Raw genomic sequence first — 20330 nt, 5'->3', positions numbered from 1 at the left:
ACTGACTTCCAGCCATCCTTTTCCTAACCCATAAAAAGCAAAAAGAGTTGGACAAAGAGATAGGAATGTGCTATTACAGTGTTACTTTACTCTAAATGTAATATCAGAGCAAATGGTTGAAAAAAATGAGTTTCTGGCTTCTAACATTGCTTCAATGACTGCTTTGTACTTGGAGGAGTGCTGATTATGACACACCAACACATATAAGAAAATCTTTATTTAAATTCTCAAAGACTTACAGACATATTCAGAATTAATGCATGAAAACACTTCCAGAAAGAAATTAAAATGCCTTTCTTCTAGTTTCACAATGATGCACATTTTTCTGGAAGTGACAAAAAAATTATTTTGCAAAGCAAAACACTGAGTTTTGCTGCAAATTCAATTCATGTGAAATGTTTTACTCATCACTAACTGTCCCCCGAAGTGTCTTCATAATATTCTCCAGCCACTGCAGCGTACTGTCAGGATTTCCTCAGGTTGTTGTTTGTCGCAGTCTGTGAAGTGGCCACCTTTCTTGGTTAAGAGGATCCTCAGGCAGAAATGTGCCAGTTTCTTGTTAGCTTTTTTAGGCTGTCAATGGAAATCTTCCCAGCAAATGCTAAACTATGGCCTTGGCCAATACATCAAAGGACAAACAGCTTATTGCTATTATAGTACAGCTCACAATGGCACAAGATGCAAATTAGAAAATATTAAAGCAATAATTGTTATTGTAACCCCTGCAACAGCACAACTCTAAGTGTGATTTGCAGCACACTCTTCCCTTCAATCATGGAGGCTTTTCAGAGTGCTCCTTGCAAGAGGTTGATTACATTTTGGCCTTAACCGAGTGCTCAGTTATTGCAATGTGATAATTCAAAGACTACATTTAAACATATTCATTTTTGCTTTTGTTTCTAACTTCAAATATGTAACCATATTCTTCCTCTTCTTTCGGCTGCTCCCGTTAGGGGTTGCCACAGCAGATCATCTTCTTCCATATCTTTCTGTCCTCTGCATCTTGTTCTTTTACACCCATCACCTGCATGTCCTCTCTCACCACATCTATAAACCTTCTCTTAGGCCTTCATCTTTTCCTCTTACCTTGCATATCTATCCTTAACATTCTTCTCCCATTATACCCAGCATCTCACCTCTGCACATGTCCAAACCAACAAAATCTCACCTCTCTGTCTCCAAGCCATCCAACATGAGCTGATCCTCTAATGTACTCGTTTCTAATCCTATCCATCCTCGTTACACCCAGTGTAAATCTTACCATCTTTAACTCTGCCACCTCCAGCTCTGTCTCCTGTTTTTTAGTCAGTGCCACTGTCTCTAATCCATATAACACTACCATCTTTCACTCTTGCTGGTACCAGTCTGTCACAAATGGCTCCTGACACTCTTCTCCACCCATTCCACCCTGCCTGCACTCTCTTTATCACCTCTCTTCCATACTCCCCATTACTCTGTACTGTTGATCCCAGGTATTTAAATTCATCCACCTCTGCTAACTCTACTCCCTGAATTCTCACCATACCTCTGACCTCCCTGTCTCATTTACATACATGTATTCTGTTTTGTTCCTACTGATCTTCATTCCTCTCCTCTCTAGAGCATTTCTCAACCTCTCCAGGGTCCCCTCAACCTTCTCCCTACTCTCGCTACAGATCACAATCGCATCAGCAAACATGCGGTCCATGGGGACTCCTGTCTAATCTCATCTGTCAACCAGTCCTTCACCATTGCAAATAAGAAATGGCTCAGAGCCGATCCCTGATGTAATCCCACCTCCACCTTGAATGCTTCTGTTACTCCTACCACAAACCTCACCACTGTCGCACTTCCCTTATACATATCCTTTACCACTCTTACATACTCCTCTGCCACTCCCGACTTCCTCATACAGTTTCACAATTTATCTTGTTACACACTGTCATACACTTGTGCCCACAAAGACACAATTCAACTCATTCTAGTCTTCTCTATACTTCTCCATCAACACCATCAGTGCAAACACCACATCTGTGGTGCTTTTTCCCGGCATCAGACCATACTGCTGCTCACTAATCATCACTTCCCTTCTTAACCTAGCTTCCACTCTTCTTCCCCATAACTTCATGCTGTGGCTCGTCAGTTTTAGCCCTCTGTCGTTACTACAGTTGTACACATCTCCCTTAGTCCTAAAAAGTGGTACCAGTGCACTTCTTCTCCACTGCTCAGGCATCCTCTCACTTTCCAAGATTCCATTAAACTATCTGGTTTTAAACTCCACAGCCATCTCACCTAAACACCTCCATGCTTCCACTGGTATGTCATCTGGCCTTTCCATTTTTCATCCTCTTTATAGCTGTCATTGCTTCATCCTTGCTAATCCGCTGCACTTCCTGATTTACTATCTCCACATCATCCAACCTTCTCTCTCTCATTTTCTTCATTCAGCAGCCTCTCAAAGTACTCTTTCCATCTGCTCAACACACTCTCCTTGCTTGTGAATATGTTTCTATCTTTATTCTTTATCACCATAACCTGATGCACATTTGTCCCAGCTCGGTCCCCCCCTCTAGCCAATCGGTACAGGTCTTTTTCTCCCTCCTTAGTGTCCAACCTCTCGTGTAACTCCTCATACGCCATATTTTTAGCCTTCTCCACCTCTCTCTTCACCTTACACCTTATTTTGTTGTACTCTTGTCTACTTTCTGCATCTCTCTAACTTCCCACTTCTTCTTTGCTATCCTCTTTCTCTGTATACTCTCCTGCACTTCCCCATTCCACCACCAGGTTTCCTTTTCCTCCTTCCTCTTTCCAGATATCACGTCAAGCACCCTTCTTTCTGTTACCCTCACTACATCTGCTGTAGTTGCCCAGCTGTCTGGTAACTCATCACTACCACCCAGTGCCTGTCTTACCTCCTCCCTAAACTCAACCTTACAGTTTTTCTTTTTCAGCTTCCACCATCTGATCCTTGGCGTTGCCCTCACCCTTTTGGGCATTTTCATATTTTAATTTTTATACAAAATTGAACCATAATGGACTTAAATTGGTATTTTTAACACTGATTAACAGGAAAAGATTTGTTAATGTAAAAGTGAACGTTGGTGAGTGCAAAGTGGTCTAAATTAATTATAAATATAAAACAGAAAATTATTTATAACATAAATATTCAAACACTCCACCCCAAAACCAAGTGTCTTTTTCTTGTTTCGGCTGCTTCCGTTAGGGATTACCACAGCGGATTATCTTCTTCCATATCTTCCTGTCCTCTACATCTTGCTCTGTTACACCCATCACCTGCATGTCCTCTTTCACCGCATCCATCCATTCACCCCTTTAGGTGTGATGCACCTAAATCATCACTAGTGCAGCCAGTTGTATATAGAAGTCGCATTTGTTAATTTGGCATTAAAAAGAGTTCAGTGTCAGTGTGAAAAAAGCCAAATTAAATCCCTTCTTGTTATTCAATGCTGTATAATAATAAAATGTGAGAACGTCCATAGGGGTGAACACTGTTATAGGCATTGTATACTGGCAATATTTCCTGCACAGGTCAACCTCTCTTTTCAGAATCCATGATCAGTCATTACGGATTAACCAAATCATTAGATACTGTTAATATGAAAAATAGCCATCAGGTCAGTAAGCAAAGAATGACAGTGTGTTCAAAATAAGTTTCCGTAACAGTCATATGTTATTTAGTGAAGAGAGCCAGTAGTTTATCTTTATTAGGACACATTCACTGAGTGGCCATTTTAACAGATCTACTGTACCTACCACCTACTGTGAGTTGGACTACTGGTTACCATTGGAGCATTTGGAATTACTAGAAAATTGCAACTTTAGTTTCCTCACACATGTCAGCTTAAACGTATTCCATAGTTGTTTTAAAAGACTTCAAATGGCGCATTCAGTCTCGTTATTACTATGCTTGATTGGAATTAGATCCAGTAGGTCAGACCCTTTCTCTTCACATTTTCTTTTACTTTATCCATTGTGAGAAGAAATACTCTCCAGACATTATAAAGGTTTTGGGCAGCCACCCGTATATTATATCCTGGCTGCAAAATAATTGAACAGAGATAGATGTTCACAAGACTGAGTCCAAAACAGAACTGCCAGACTGGAGGTAATATGGCGGTTTTAAAGGATTGGCTAGGAAGTGGCATCATCATGGCCAGAACCTGAAGTAACATTGTCCAAAGCATCAGAACCAGAAGTGGCGTCATCCAAGGCACCTGGTGGGATTTCCTGAGAATGGCATGGAAGGAACTGAGAAAGACAGTCAGCCCACCCTGCTGTCCCCTGGTCTGATATGGTATTATCATTATTCAGGCCCTTTAGGTGTCTCCTATTCTCACGTGTGTGACACCATCCACCTCCACTTTGGCCTCCCTCGCTTTCTCTTCCCCGTAATTCCATTTCCATCACTCTTCTTCCCATACATTCCTTGTCTCTCCTCATCACGTGTCCATCCCACTTCAACCTACTTTCCTGTACCTTCTAGATAGATAGATAGATAGACAGATAGATAGATAGATACTTTATTAATCCCAATGGGAAATTCACATTAATAAATAAAATTATTAAATACCTTAATTATTAATTAATAATAATTATTAAATACCTTAAATACCTTAATTAATTAAATACCTCTCCCACTTTTGTTATCCCCCTGTTAGTCCCATTTCTTATTCTGTCCTTTTTTGTAAATATTCTGTAGTCAGATTTTTTCTTTCAGTTATGATTTCCCTTAGTTAACACATTTTATGGTTTTATGGCATACTGTTTTCTTTTTTAGTGATTGAATTATTCATATTAATGTTTTCTGTTTTTAGTTCAGATGAACTCATGAGATCACTTTGATTGTACATTAGATTCCAATGACACATCTTTTTATTATACTTTCAGTCCATTTTTGCTCTCAAGCCATAGCTGTTGCTTTACTGATTATGATTATTCTGTTTCTTTAATTATAATAATAATATGTGACCACTAGGGGCATTGCTGCACCCGAAACCCCAGACACAAAAGCATGGACACAAGTCCCAGGTTCCAGTAAATGTTTATTATATTAAATTTCCTTAACAAAAGGTTTCTTTTGATATAATAACCCCAAGACAAGCACAATCATTATTCTTTTTCACTTTCTTTTCTTCCTTCCTCCAGCACTCTTCCCAAGCAGGCTTTCTCCTTCTTCCACCTGACTCCAATTTGACTGGGTGAGGTAGAGTGACTCCTTTTATCAAAGATTCGAGTCAACTAGAATGCCCTGAAAGCACAGATCATAAAGCTCCGCAGCACCCCGTGACGGCACCCATGAAACCCAACAGAGCTGCCCCAATTGCACTACAGTTCCCAGCATACCCTATGGCTATCCATTTGGGTACTGAGGCCCAGGGATGCTTCCATCTAGTGTATGGAGTCATCCCAACTATTGTTCACTAGGCCAGCTAATGGTCTTTTACCCACCCCTGGCGGGATGCTGACACACTTCACAAATTGTTGGCTCCTCATGCCAGCCTCAAGGCAAAGACAGGAAGTGTCCTGAATTTCCTTTTCCCTGGCACTCCCAGCTAGGTAACGGACTGGGACCAATCCTGGCAGGGATGCCAGCCCTGATGTGCAGTCCATGACAAATGATAATAATAATAATAATAATAGTTTTCTTTAATAATGATAGTTTGTGTTCCAACTTTCCCAGTTACACTTTTTGGACATTTTAATCTTCTTGCCGATCTTAGAATTTTGTGAGCTTATTGTAATAATTGTTTTCCTCCATTTCAAGGCTTTCCTTTGCTGTGTTTGCCGTTCTGATTTTTTGTAATCTCAATTTCCTTGCCCATGTTCAATGATTTGTTTGCTCTGTTTCTTTGACTCAGTGACTTATTGATCTTGTTCAGTTATTGTTTACAATGACATGAGATACCTTTTTTGTTGTGACAGACTGAAGAGTTATCTGAGACTGAGTCCTGCCTTGGGTCAGATTCTATCAGGAGGGGCTGTAGCCCTCATAACCATGAATTGGATTAGCTGGGTTCAGGCAATGAATGAAGGTATGGTAAATAAAGAATTTGTTTTTCTATATACAATATCAGTTTTTATCGGTATTGTGGTCAATATGCCAGTGTCCTAGTCTTCATCTTTCTACAACTCTATAAACTAAAGAAACTAATAAATTGTATTTTCATTCCAATCACTTATGTTCACTGATTGTATTGTTTTCTGTATTGATTCCAGGTTTCTATTCTTTTACCCTTTGGTTTCTACTTGCAGGAGAGACCTTAACATCTATGGTAGTGGTTCCCAAACTTTTCTATACCCTACACCCCTAGAAAATATCTGATTTATGGTCATACCCCCTACAAAAGTAATATCACATTTGAAGAAGAAGAAGTCAAATTTCTAATTTGTGAACCACAAATTGAACCACATACAATTATGCGGGTGAACAAATTGAACTCAAAAGGTTAAACTTTTAACTCAGTAAATAAAATTTAAATATAAATTGAGCAATTTATCTTAATAAATCTCAATAATGTTGTACATGTATCACTGATGAAGTGTAGACAATTGATTGACAATCCATGGTTTGGGATATCCTGTGAAAAATAAGGCATCACAATGAAATGACACACAATCAATGATGGGGGTTTTTGGGAGATTGGAGAACCCCGTGAAGCAATGGGTGCTGGCACATCGCTAAGCAGTGAAACACAGTCAATGAACTTTGTCCCCCAATAACACTTGAATTGCAGATTAAAAAAAAATTTCTCACACAGTTTAACATGCTGTGCTGCTGTCTGGACCACCAACAGGAGAGATGGTCTGACTCTATGCAGCTGGTGTTTCATCCAATTCAGTCCCCCTTGCCCCAGAGGTAAAAATGTCAATTAATCAGGGATTGCACAGAACTCAATACCATACCTCACCCTTCTGTAAGGATAAATGCAAGGTCCAAATTTAGTTCTCTATACAAAAAGTTATCGCCTTTATGAATGCTCTGAATGCAGCAAGGAACCCTTGAGAAGATAAACTTCACTGCTGACAAATTGTGTGTGCAAGCTTGATTCTTTTCATATCATAGAACAGGAGTTCTTACTAATAAATGATCTTAAAATAACAGCACTTTGCAAGACACTGATTGCAAAAGTCAGTCAACTCATCTCACTTAGTTTTGGTAAATCATGATGCAGCCTTCTCTTTGTTGCACCCTCTGAAATGCCATGGGCACCCCAGATCTAAGAGAAGAACATACACATAATATTTCTTTCTATTATAATAAAAAAATCCTGGGACGAAACGTGACTTTTTCAGAGAGATACTTTCACGTCCCACGAGACGAGACTTTGTGCCAAGAGATTTAACTACACCTGGGGCCGAAATAAAAGACAAAGAGTAGATGACAAAGTAGAACGTCGTAAAGAATTCAAAAACGTTGCCGTGATACACATGCAGAGAAGGTTAGAGATAATGAAAGTACTACAATTCGAAAGTCTCAAAAAAATGATAGTAAAGATTGCATTAGCACAGGGCCGGATTTATATGAAAAGAGGCCCTAGGCTATTCCACTTATGAGGCCCTTTCACCTTCCATTTTTAAGTTTGTAAATTACATGAGAGATAATAAAATTTTGCTAACAATTTGAATGTAGGCCCCTCTTGATCTTGAGGCCCTAGGCTGAAGCCTAGTTAGCCTATAGGAAAATCTGGCCCTGCATTAGCACAAACAAACTGAAATTATTACTCAGTGAAATAACGGAACAGCGAAAAGAGATCGAATATATTGTTCAGATTTAAACTTTAAGTCGGAGACTTGTAGATCATCTAATTTGTGTTGCCATCAGGGAAAAGTAGTGTTTCTTCCCAATGAAGAGGCATATCCATGAGAATTAAAAGATTTGTTGTTTGGTGAAAGTGAAATCCACATATGAAAGTGGCAGAGACGCAAAGTGGCTGGCGCGTATTGTAGGCTGGATTTGGCAAATGAAGCGAGCAGGGGGCAAAGCCACTTAGTATTATCTAATAAAAACCTGCCTCTTTAATTCTGGATTTTAACCATTCATTCGTCCATTTTCTATGCCCACCCTCTTCTGATGAGAATCACCAAACTTCTCATTACAGCAAGATGCACTCCCTGTAGGAGGCGCCAGTCCTTTACTGCATGCACACACCATTATCATGTAAGTGCTACTGTGCTGACTCTTTTTGTTTTTCTTTTTATATTATTATTTCTTTTAAGTCTGTAATATGTTTTGAGTTGCTGCATTTTCTGTACTGATCCCATTTTTTTATTCTCCTCACACTGATTATTTTCCTTTGTTTATAGAGCCTACACTCTGCCCCTAGCAATTTTTCCATCTATTCACTTAGTTATTTGTTTTTGTATTTGATTGCCACTTATTTTATTTATTTTTTTCCATTTGGTTCTTTTGACCCATGTCAACTCACTAACCACCATTTACAACTGTCACAAATCATCAATTTGTCCAACACAGCTCTTCTCTTTGATGAGCCAGCACTGTTCGTTAAAGTTAAACATAAGTTGAAGTATCCTCCTTGAAGTTAATTGAGTGCAGTTTGGATGAGTATTGTTTAACTCAGTAAATGAAATTATTCTAATGTTGCTTAAAACTAATTCCGCACACCATCTGCTGCTAAATAAAAGCAGTAATTAATTCACATATATCATTCTGTGTCTTTATAGAGAGAGAGAGAGAGAGAGAGAGAGAGACATCATAGTTCAGGCTCTCGACTTGTGCTTATTTTAGTCTGACACTGAAGCATGCAGCAAGCTCATATTTTGCTCTTAGTCACCAGTGACATTGCCATCTATTGGTGACACCAAGGACTAAACACAAATATGTGAGGACTCCTGGAACCCACTTGGTTGTACATCTTGTGTCTGTGTGGGTTTTTTCTTAAGATTTTCTAGCTTGCTCCCAGAGATGTAGAAGTAGGGTTTAAGGATATGACTAAATTGTAACTATAACTGTTATTGTGGGTGAGAGCTTGAGTATGTTCTGTGATGAGATGGCATTATATACCCCCTGGGAACAAGAAAGGGCTCCCGCTCCCATGATTTTAACATGGATAAGTGAACATTCTCCCATAGTGCTCCTCAACTCTGGAATTCTCTTCCTTCTCATATCCGTCAACTAGACTCAATAACACATTTTAAAACTGCCCTCAAAACTTATTTTTTCAAACTGGCATACCAATTTTGAATTTAATACTGTTACTGCCTGTTATCTTTGTATGTTTGCTACTAGCTCTGTACCTTAATGCTATTTGATTTTATCATCCTCTTTGTTTTTATATTTTATTAATGTTGTTTAATTTCATTGTAAGGTGACCTTGAGTGTTAAGAAAGTTGCCTATTAAATAAAACATATTATTATTATTATTATTATTAATAATAATTCTTAAAATAGAAAGGTAGATAATTATACAAAACACATTTAATCCTGTTAAAACTGGTACATCATGCTAGAACATTAGAACAATCTAGACAATAACAGGCCATTCAGCCCAATAAAACTCACCAGTCCTATCTACTTAATTTTTTGAGTTTTGAAAGTCCCTAAAATCTTACCGTCTACCACGCTACTTGGTAGCTTATTCCAAGTGTCTATGGTTCTCTGTGTAAAGAAAAACTTCCTAAGCTTTGCGCAAAATTTACCCTTACCTGTCCCCTTGTTCTTGATGAACTAATTTTAAAATAACTGTCTTGATGCATTATACTAATTCCCTTCATAATTTGTAAACACTTCAATCGTGTCATCTCTTAATCTTCTTTCCCTTAAACTGAAAAGGCTCAGCTCTTTTAATCTTTCCTCATAACTCATCCCCTGTAGTCCTAGAATCAGCCTAGTCGTTCATCTCTGGACCTTTTCTAGTGCTGTTATGTAATTTTTGTGGCCTGGAGACCAAAACTTCACACAGTCCCTCAGATGATGCCTCACCAGTGCATTGTAAAGGTTGAGCATAACCTCCTTGAACTTGTACTCCACACACCATGCTATATAACCTAACATTCTGTTTGCCTCCTTAATGGTTTCTGAACACTGTCTGGAAGCTGATAGTGTAGAGTCCACTAAGACTCCTAAATCCTTCTCATAAGGTGTACTCTCGATTATCAGGCCTCCCATCGTTTATTCAAACCTAACATTTTTACTTCCTGTGTTTAATACTTTACATTTACTGACAGTAAATTTCATCTGCTAAAAGTCTGCCCAAGCTTGTGTGCTGTCCAAGTCCCTCTGTAATTATTTATTGGATTTCAGATTATCTGGCAATCCACCTATCTTGGTGTCATCTGGAAACGTAACCCGCTTGTTACTTATATTCCTAACCAAATCATTAGTTCAGCCAGTTCCGGAATTGGCTGGCCGTTTTGCATTTTGGCCGAGAGGTGTGGTCAAAGTCCGAATTACTAGAAATGACTAGTGTATATGCTACTTTGGCCGGCCATTTCACAAAGTGGCGAGAACTCCCTGGCCAAAATTCGATGTGCTGATGTAAGACTGTCCGCTCAAGATGCGAAGATGCTTGAAACTTTCAAATACAGATTCAGAAGTGAGTTTTCCATTCTGCACGAGAAACTGCTCAAGGTGGGTCTTGTTCAGAAAGTGGACGCCACTTGAGACAGCCTTCCCCTCGCCCAAACACTAACCTTAAGGTCAATAAAATAGGTCCCTGATGTTAAGTCACTATTTTAGGCTAAAATGATAACAGAAATGTGAAACCTATTTATATACCTAATCTTAATTATTGAGAATCAACTAAGTGGCGTCCGCTTTCTGAACAAGAGCCGACAAGGTTACACTCGATGCAATTGCACTCCTAAGTGCGCAACAAATCGCTGCTCATGCCTTTTTTCTTCCGACCTTGGCAGATCGCCCCATGCTATTTCGCAAACTGGCTGACCAAATCCTAAAATAAAGGAAAAGATCGGACATTGGCCATTTCCCGATTTGGCCGAACACTTCCCGCTTTGGCCGATTTTGGGTTTTGGCCTTAACATATATATATATATACATATATATATATATATTAAAAAGGCTCTAGCACTGTGGAACACCAATCTAACATTTGCAAAATATTATCAAACTAGCTCGTGTGGTCTTCGGAACAATAAAACAACCCAAAGACGCTTTAGCAGTTTTACTATATTCATGAACTTCAAGAAGCGTCACCTAACTCTTAAGAATTACCCAGTGCAGAGGACATGAACCCACCTTGCGCTTGCTGCCCAATAGCTTTTGAGGTTGCAAGGACAAGACAAAACATTTTATTCTGCTGGAATCCAAGCTCTTCCAGGCAGGTGGTGCAAGTGCATTGAGAAGGGTGGACACTACATTGAGAATTGATATTATCAGTTTTGTTAAGGTTCATTCCATTCTCTAATAAATCCCATTTTCTAACTTTAGCTTGACTCCCCCTCGTATTTAGTATTGTTACTTTTCATATGTAACCCTTTATATTGTTTTTATTAAACTTGATTCACCAGTTTTCGCCCCAAGACAGAATTTTGCCGTATTCATCTCTAATGATTTTGCTTTCTATACGGTAGATACAATGAACTGAAATATATTTCCAAAACCGCTGAATAGAATTTAGGCTCATAGCTGGCCACCGCCAATTCCAACAATGTAGGGTTCAGGTCAAGAACCGTCTCTAACAGAGTTGTTTATTCACACATGCCCAACTTGGAGACACCTAACACATCTATGTGGGCTGTGGGAGAAGAACCCTCACAGACACTGGAAAAACACCTAAACTCCACACGGTCAAGGACTGGAAATATAGGATCTGTGAAGCGGCAGTACTAATCCCTGTGCCAAAATGCCACCCTGGCACTTTGGTGTAATTTTCAAATATGGACAGTTTTGACTAAATCCTATAGTATAAGAAAATTCTATTATAGATGACTATCATAATAAAAGGTTTATTTTAGGCTGTCATTGGTGCTAAGTGCAAAGCAGATTGGTTGTAAATCAGTCATTGGGAGAGCTGGCCTGTATTATTGTTGGGAATTTAAGTTAACGTTAAAGTTGATATAATGCAAATTGAGATTGACGATGATGTGGTGTCAGTACTGAGCTTTCATTGGCTGATGAGAAACTATAATTGAATATTCTGTGTTGTCACTGACATGGTTGGCTATTGGCTAGTTTTAGAGCTGAAGCGCTGGCAGTGAACAAGTCAACGAGATGTCCGTTGGATGGTGGTCTGACACATGAGTGTGACTCTTTACACATTGGATACTCGGATTGGTACAGTAGTCTGCATGTAACATGTAGAAGCAGGTGGTAGCAGTGCAAAGCTTGGCAGCTAGGATTAACAAGCAGGTGCGGTGCCAGTGTGTGCTGTTATTATAATCTCTGACTGATGTTGCTATGGGTGAGCTGACAGTACAGATAACAACTTCACTCTCCTCTAGGCAGAGGCACTCAGATGGCCTAGAAAAGCTCAATTGCTTCTCATTTTGGTATGATGTTTGCTATATAGGAGTTACATAAAATTAAAATAGCTGCCTTTTTATGATGTACAATAACTGATTAGCAAACTCAAAGGATGTGTAGCATCACCACCAGTGATCTTTCAAAGAGCCATACAGCATTGTCCTGGTGTAGATTCAACAGCTACTTATTGTGGTGCCATCTTTACTGCCCACCTGCGTCATTACTGCTGTGCTGAGCAGGGAGGTTTAATGAGTCTCAATATGCTTGTTGGATGAAGGTCTCCTTATACCTCAGAGACAGGCTTTTCCATACGGTGCTACATTTTAAAAAATTGCAATTCACCTTCTGGAAAACCAGCACTTTGAAGTCAGCATGTAAGATCATCTCACGGCCCTCAAATTCAGCTTCAGAAAGTCTGCAATGGCACCCAGTAATATCTTTCTTCCCTCTTCTCTAACCCTCCCTCTATCTCTCTTTCTCTCCCTCGTCTCTCACTTTTCCTTTTTTCCAATTTTCAGCAGTCTTTTGAGAATTAAATAAAAAGCTGATTTTGAATTATCCTCTTTATCTTAATTATACATGACAGACTGCTCTAAACTAAAATGAATCGTTGAGATCAACACATTTATTTTAAATTAAAATCCTGCTAGTACAGAGGGATTCCTAATTACTTATGGTAATGCGCTCACGATTGGGGAGGAGGGGGGAGGGCTCTAATTAAAAACCAAATTAATCCGTGCACACGAAGGCCTGACTATCGGCACAAGCGCTCCCCGCTCTCCCAGATGAAAGCTAAGCCGCAGTCTGGTAATTAATGTTATCTGCTCTCTGTTTTATTAACATGTGTCTTCGTTGAATGGAAAAATTTAACTTTATTTTCATGTGGTCGATGGCCGAGCTGATAGCAGGGGAGAGAAAATAATTACTGAAGCAAAAAAGAAATCCTGTTTTCTGTCACCAAATAATAAGATTGGCTTTCTGTGCTCCCTCGAAAGCGCATCCGCTCTATGCTGCCAGTGCTTGCTGACTCCTTAGGCTGAGCGGCACACTCTGGGCCTCCAGCTGCTCCCTCCAAACACACATTCAATGGGATTTTAGGGGAAATCAGATTCCAGCCAAAGGTTTTCTTTGCTGTATTTTTCAGTTTTCTTTAATGGGATCAGGCTCAATATCCCAGGAGTTAGCAGTACCTTGCCCCCCTTTTGATATTTAGTTATTCAAGATCTGTCCTTAGCCCCACTTGCATTCCTTTTCAGACAAATTATAGTCTGCCAACAGTTTCATGCCAAAGCCTTGTACCACATTCTTTCAATCTCTCCTAGTATCTCCACCTGTATTCTGTAAGACCACACCATCTTTTGTGGTGATGCATTTCTTCCAGATGTCCTTAAAAACTTCTATGGAAAGTTTGATGCCCTGAACAACATACCTGTCAGGAAGTTCATCCCTCCTCAAGAAGAACAGATACTGTACTTGTGCAGTGCAGACGTGAGAAGAACCTTGTTGAATGTAAACCCACGTAAGGCTGCTAGACCAGACAACATGCCTAGCCAAGTGCTCAGGGAATGTGCAAATCAGCTGATGGGTATCTTTACAGGCATCTTCAATATTTTCCTGAGGCCTTGAGGCAGGCAGCAGTCCCCAAATGCTTCCAAACCACCCATTCTAAAGAAGTCCTCTGTCTCTTGCCTTAATGACTGTTGCCTCATAGCACTCACATCTGTCAATATGAAGTGCTTGGAAAGGCTAGTCTTGGGCCATTTGAAATCCAGACTTCTCACATCACATGACCATCTCCAATTTGCCTATGTCCCGAACCTTTTCACTGAATATGTCTTATCATCTACTCTTCACCTGGCCCTATCCCATATGGACAAAAGTGACACTTATGCTATAATGCTCTTCATTGACTTCAGTTCAACTTTCAACTCCATCAGCTCTCAGAAGCTCATAGGGAAGTTGGATCCACTAGGGTGTAACACTTCCCTGTTCATCTGGGTCCTGGACTTTCTGACAGAGAGGCCCCTAACAGTCTACAGTACCACTGTGCTGAGCATTGGTGCCCCCCAGAGTTGTTCACTCAGCCCACTTCTCTTCACTCTGCTGACTCACGATTGTATGGCTGTGCGCAGCTATTACACCATCATTAAGTTTGCAGATAGAGATGAGTTAGCTTAAAGAATGGAGATACAACAATTGGCTGGCTGGTGCAAGTGCAATAGCCTGTCTCTTAATGTGGACAAGATGAAAGAGATGATTGTTGACCTCAGGAACGCCTTTACTTTCCACACCCCACTGCACATCAAAGATTCTGCAGTGGAACTGGTCATGAGCTCCCAATTCCTTGGTGTACACCTGATAGCTGACCTTACACGATCAATTAACATCACCGACATAACCAAGAAGGTGCAACAGCATCTCCACTTCCTTTGGCAGGTGAAGAAGACAAGACTGCCACCCCCATTCTCATCACATTCTACTGGGGCACCACTTGAGAGTGTTCTGACCAGCTGCATCACTGTCTGGTTTGGGAACTGCAGTGTCTCTGACTGTAAGGTCCTACAATGGAAAGTGCACACTGCAGAAAAGATTGTTGGGTCCTCTCTGCCTTCCACTGAACACATCTTTGTAAAACGTTGTATCCACAAAGTCTACAGCATTGTCATGGGCCGCTCCCATGGTGTCACTGTCCTACTTCCATCTGGCAGAAGGTGCTGTGTCATCTGAACCAGTATTGCCGGGTACTATAACAGGTTCTACTCTTTGGGTGTCTGGGCTCTGTGTTGCCCCCCCTGCCCTCAGATCTGCCCCTAGTAGCGAATTTATATGCAGTACATTTGCTACACTTTTCACTACTGTTGCTTTTATTATTAGTTTTATTGTTATTTATTATTTATGTATTTCAAAATATTATTTTCTATTCACTTATCTATCTTTTATATTTAATTATGTATAGTTCATTATCTGTGTTGTGCTTGTCCTATGTTTATGTATATTTTGCACTGAGGTCCTGGGAAACATTATTTTGTGCCACTGTATGCTGCAATACTGTGTATGAATAGTGTAACAATAAAGCCACTTCAATTGACTTGACTTGATTCTGCTAGTCAGACACTATTTTATATTCCATGATCCAGCAAGTCAAACCCTGCACTGCCAACTCAAGCATCACATCCACCAAACTCACTCACTTCCACTTACATTAATTCTTGCTCACAGCAGTCCAACTTTGCCCCTACTTCTAGCACTATCTCAGCAATGAAACTGTGCCCTGCTCCCAAATCCTGCACCACCACATCAGCATTGAGCCAGTCAAATTATGCCTGCCAGTGCCAAGTCAGCCAAGCTCTACCATTTCCCAAATCCCTGCAATGCCAAACCAGAATAAGGATTCTCTTGACCATGACCTCAAGCATCATGCCAGTTCAATTATATCTTGCCATCATTCTTCTAATCAAACTCCACTTCCTATCCACAGGATTCATGCCAGCTAAACTGTACCCTGCACTTCAGCATCAAACTAATTTAATTTTGCTCCATCCCCAATTAACTTTCTTCCTATCACTTTCAGCTTTTCCACTAATGTTCTTTGAGTTCACCTTCTACCCCACTGCGATGCACCAACATTTAATACTCCCGAGTCCCCACCAATCAGTCGCCTTGTCAAATCAACACCCATCATGTAAACCTTTGCTACACACTCACATGAATCACATTAACCAAAACCTGACCTCCTCCACTAGTATTAAACCGATTGAAATATATTGCCATACACCATCCTGCCTGTCAAGCAATAAGCATCTGAGCACCTATCTAATCAAATCTCCACCAGCATAATTGTTCAATCAAATTCAGCTGTTCCACCAGTTTCCTGCCAGGTAAACTCTGCCACCTACACACCCAGCGTCCCAACGGTCATCAAATGTACCGCCGCACCACACCAGCATCCAACTGGTTGTTTTTCTTACTGGCTTGGTACTTGTGAATCCTGTAACAAGTGGGGTGAAGTAACATCTATTTTTTTCCTATCACCTCCAGCTGATATACTGTATCTTAGCCACTTTTCCTATTTTTCTTGTAAACCTCTATAAATTTCACTGCCCTAAAATGAAGCAGCCATTCATAACACTTTGTTGATCATGTGTAGGCTGACACCATTGACCACATTGCATTGTGAATAGAAAATTTGAACTTGTGTACCTTTAGCCTTTCTTTACACTAAATGGGGCAAGTGCCCCAGTGACTGCTGTAAGAAAAGAAGCATACACAGGAAAAGGTTTGAGGCACTTCCATGACCCAATGTAATGAAAATAAATGAAATTAAAAGGATCCTTTTCACAAAGTTGTAAAATTGTATCTTTTCAAATGGGAGTCCAATACAGAAATTATTTAAAATGGGTGAATTTCTGGTCATATGGATTCCAAGCAGGAAGCGGGTTGGGGGTCCAGGAGGGTGGATAACTGAAGTGCCATCAATCTTCCATTTTGTAGAGGGTCCATACCTTGGTTTGGCGGGTCCTTACCATCCCCTTAAGATACCACCCAAACACATGCTTGTGACAATTCTGTCACAAGTGTCTGGTCACGCTTATAGGTAATCTAACTTAGACACCATTAAAATATCCGACTACGCCACCCAGTTTTATTAAGAGACTGGGAACTCCTGAAATTTACCAATAATAGCGCACAGGTTTCTTTAAATTGGGCGGTGAGTAAACACACAATGAAAGACACAACAGTAATTTAGAAAAAGCAACAGTAAGTTCTATTGTACAAGACAATATAAGGTACATTAAAAAGATAAACGAACATAACAAAAACTAAACATATTAGGAATCAATTTCCCTTTTCTTAAAAAGGAAAATACACAGTCCACCCTCTAAAAGTCCGTTAAAAACAAGAATTGGAGGATACAACCTTTAGTGGTGCAGAGTCCAGTTTGTGCACTGTGTTACCCCAACACTTAATTGTTCAACTGTCCATGGATGCACTCTGTTCCCCGGACACTCGTTCCCCTACAGAAGTTGTGTCCAATTGTTGAATCCCTGTCAGTGTCTCTTCATTGTTCCTTTTTCTTCCACTCTGGGCTCCTTGTGTGGCTGGGACCTAGGCACGCCTCATTTCTTGTCTGTCAGCTTCGCTTGGTCCTTTCATGCGGATTCCCTCTCTCGCTGAACCCACATCCGGCATCTTTTTACTCCCTGGAAGTGTTGCCGTCCTTGTGCCTCACGTCGTGCCAGCCAGGTACCCTTGTCTGCATGCAAGCCTCTGTGCTCTGTCTGAGTGCCTTGGCAGCGTTTTCTGTGGACTCTCCCCTCTGCCTTCTGCTGCCAGGAGTTTTTATCTACTTCAGTCCTTGCCATTATCAGTTCTGGACAATCAGATTAAACAATGGTACATCTGCATTTCCTGGGTTTAACAATTAATGAAAACACAAGTTAAAAAAAAGGAATTGTTACCAATCATGAATAAGTACAGATATGCTGATTAGAAACCAATATTTCCAAGTCAGGTAAATACAGACATCCTCCAAGGCCAGACTTCAAAGCTGCGACTCCTTTGCAAGATAGCAAATACTTGCACAAACAATCCTGACACAATCAGTAACTGGATTATCCAGGATCCTCCAAGGAAGCAGCAGTTCTGTTATCACAGGTGGTATTGTTTGTAAATCTCAACCAGCTATAAACTTCAAAGTGGTGACTCCTTTGCAGTACAGCAAATAAATACATCCTGCAGACAGCCTTTTAACTTCTCACCCCCCAGTCCCAACAATGGGTGCCTAATGGAACCACCCAGTGCACAAAAAAAAATGTCCCCCTCTGACAATTCTCAGAATGTTTTACTCTCCATGAAACTTAAGTGCACCTTCTGGTGGAAGTACTTTTCTCATCTAGTTAAGGGGTGTCCATGAATTTTCTTGTTCTAAGATCCTTCTTACAGGCTTATAGAGTAATGGGGATTATGGAAGAGAGGTGAAAAAGAGAGTGCAGGCAGGGTGGAATGGGTGAGAAGAGTTTCAGCAGTGATTTGTGACAGACGCGTATCAGAAAGAGTAAAAGGGACGGTCTACAGGATGGTAGTGAGACCAGCTATGTTATATGGGTTAGAGATGGTGGCACTGACCAGAAAGCAGGAGACAGAGCTGGAGGTAGCAGAGTTAAAGATGCTAAGATTTGCACTGGGTGTGACAAGGATGGATAGGATTAGAAATGAGTACATTAGAGGTTCAGCTCAAGTTGGACGGTTGGGAGACAAAGTCAGAGAGGTGAGATTGCATTGGTTTGGACATGTGCAGGGGACAGATGCTGGGTATATTGGGAGAAGAATGCTAAGGATAGAGCTGCCAGGTAAGAGGAAAAGAGGAAGGCCTAAGAGAAGTTTTATGGATGTGGTTAGAGAGGACATGCAGGTGATGGATGTAACAGAACAAGATGCAGATGACAGAAAGATATGGAAAAAGATGATCCACTGTGGTGACCCCTAACGGGAGCAGCCAAAAGAAGAAGAAGAAGAAGAAGTCCTTCTTCTTCTAAGTGTTTGTGACAAAAACACATCTATGTACACAAATATACACAAAAGTCACAATGACTTCTTCATAAATGCATGTTTTGTTACAATAAAGCAGTTAACTGGGTATGGACCAGAGGTTTCTACTGTGTGATATACAGAACACTCAAATATTCAGTGAATGTGAAATTATATGAGCATGATTAAAGCCTCCCATCAGCTGATTAAAGAAACTCTTATTAAAAATGATTTAATGCATGCAAATAAGATATAATGTAAGCACTAGTGATTCCCTACAGTCCACAAAGATGCAAATGCAGTGCTCAACATTGCTTTATGGTCAAGGGAGATTGTCTCCTTGTCAAGCGAGTTTGCAAACACACCCATCTGCCTGCCTGCCTGCCCTTGTTTTAAATGAATGCAAGGAAGGACATATGAAGAGAAAAAAGCAGGTAGCATCCAGACCTGCTGCACACTTTCCGTTTTACTTTTGTAATCTTGTCTACTTTTAGCACCATGGCATGCTAATTGTTGACACAGACATTATATAATAATAATAATAAAATAAAAACAATTGATCATAAAGTCAAATTCCATTTTATTTACCAAAAATGTTAATAAAAAATGTAATAGTATCCATGTTTGAAATATCATATATATTTAAATATGTTTTCTCATACCTGGGCCCCATCTTCCTGCCTCTGATGAGATAAGCAACATCATTCCGGGATGAGAGGCAGCACTGATGCTAACTGTACCTTCTTTTTAGACAGCATTCCTGACAAGAAGACCAACAAGGATAAATAAGAGCTGGCTTCCCCTGGAAGGTGCCATTAATTAGGGTTCAAGCCATCAACAAATACAGAGCTGCTGCTGACTGATCTTTTGTTAAAGATTTTTACAGGTTGAATCAAGTCAATATTCTTTTGCCCAGGGCACTGCTCTGTTAGATTTCTTTTTTGGTTTATCGATTAAACTAGGTACCCCAGGTGGTGCCAGGACCCTCCTCTTGTAGCCCTTGGTCTGGGGTCTGCTGCTCAGTCACAATATACATTGCTCAAAAAATTAAGGGAACACTTAAATCACACATTGGATCTCGATGAACAAAATATTCAAGCGGAAAATCTTTACTAAGTAATACTGTGTAATTCATTGAGAACAAAATGATGTAACAACGGTCAATGGAAATTGAAATCACCAACCCACTCAGGTCTGGATTCAACATCACACTCAAAAATCAAAGTCAAAAATTGGAATCACAGGCTGATCCATCTTGTGTGAATTTCATCAGAGCAACTCATTATGGACTCTGTAGTTTGTATGGCCCCATGTCCCTATATGCACTCCTGAAAATGTCTGGGCATGCCCTTGATAT

The sequence above is a fragment of the Erpetoichthys calabaricus genome, chromosome 13 (assembly GCF_900747795.2).
Source record: "Erpetoichthys calabaricus chromosome 13, fErpCal1.3, whole genome shotgun sequence".
Lineage (NCBI taxonomy): Eukaryota > Metazoa > Chordata > Cladistia > Polypteriformes > Polypteridae > Erpetoichthys > Erpetoichthys calabaricus.
Note: the sequence above shows the minus strand (reverse complement) of the source record.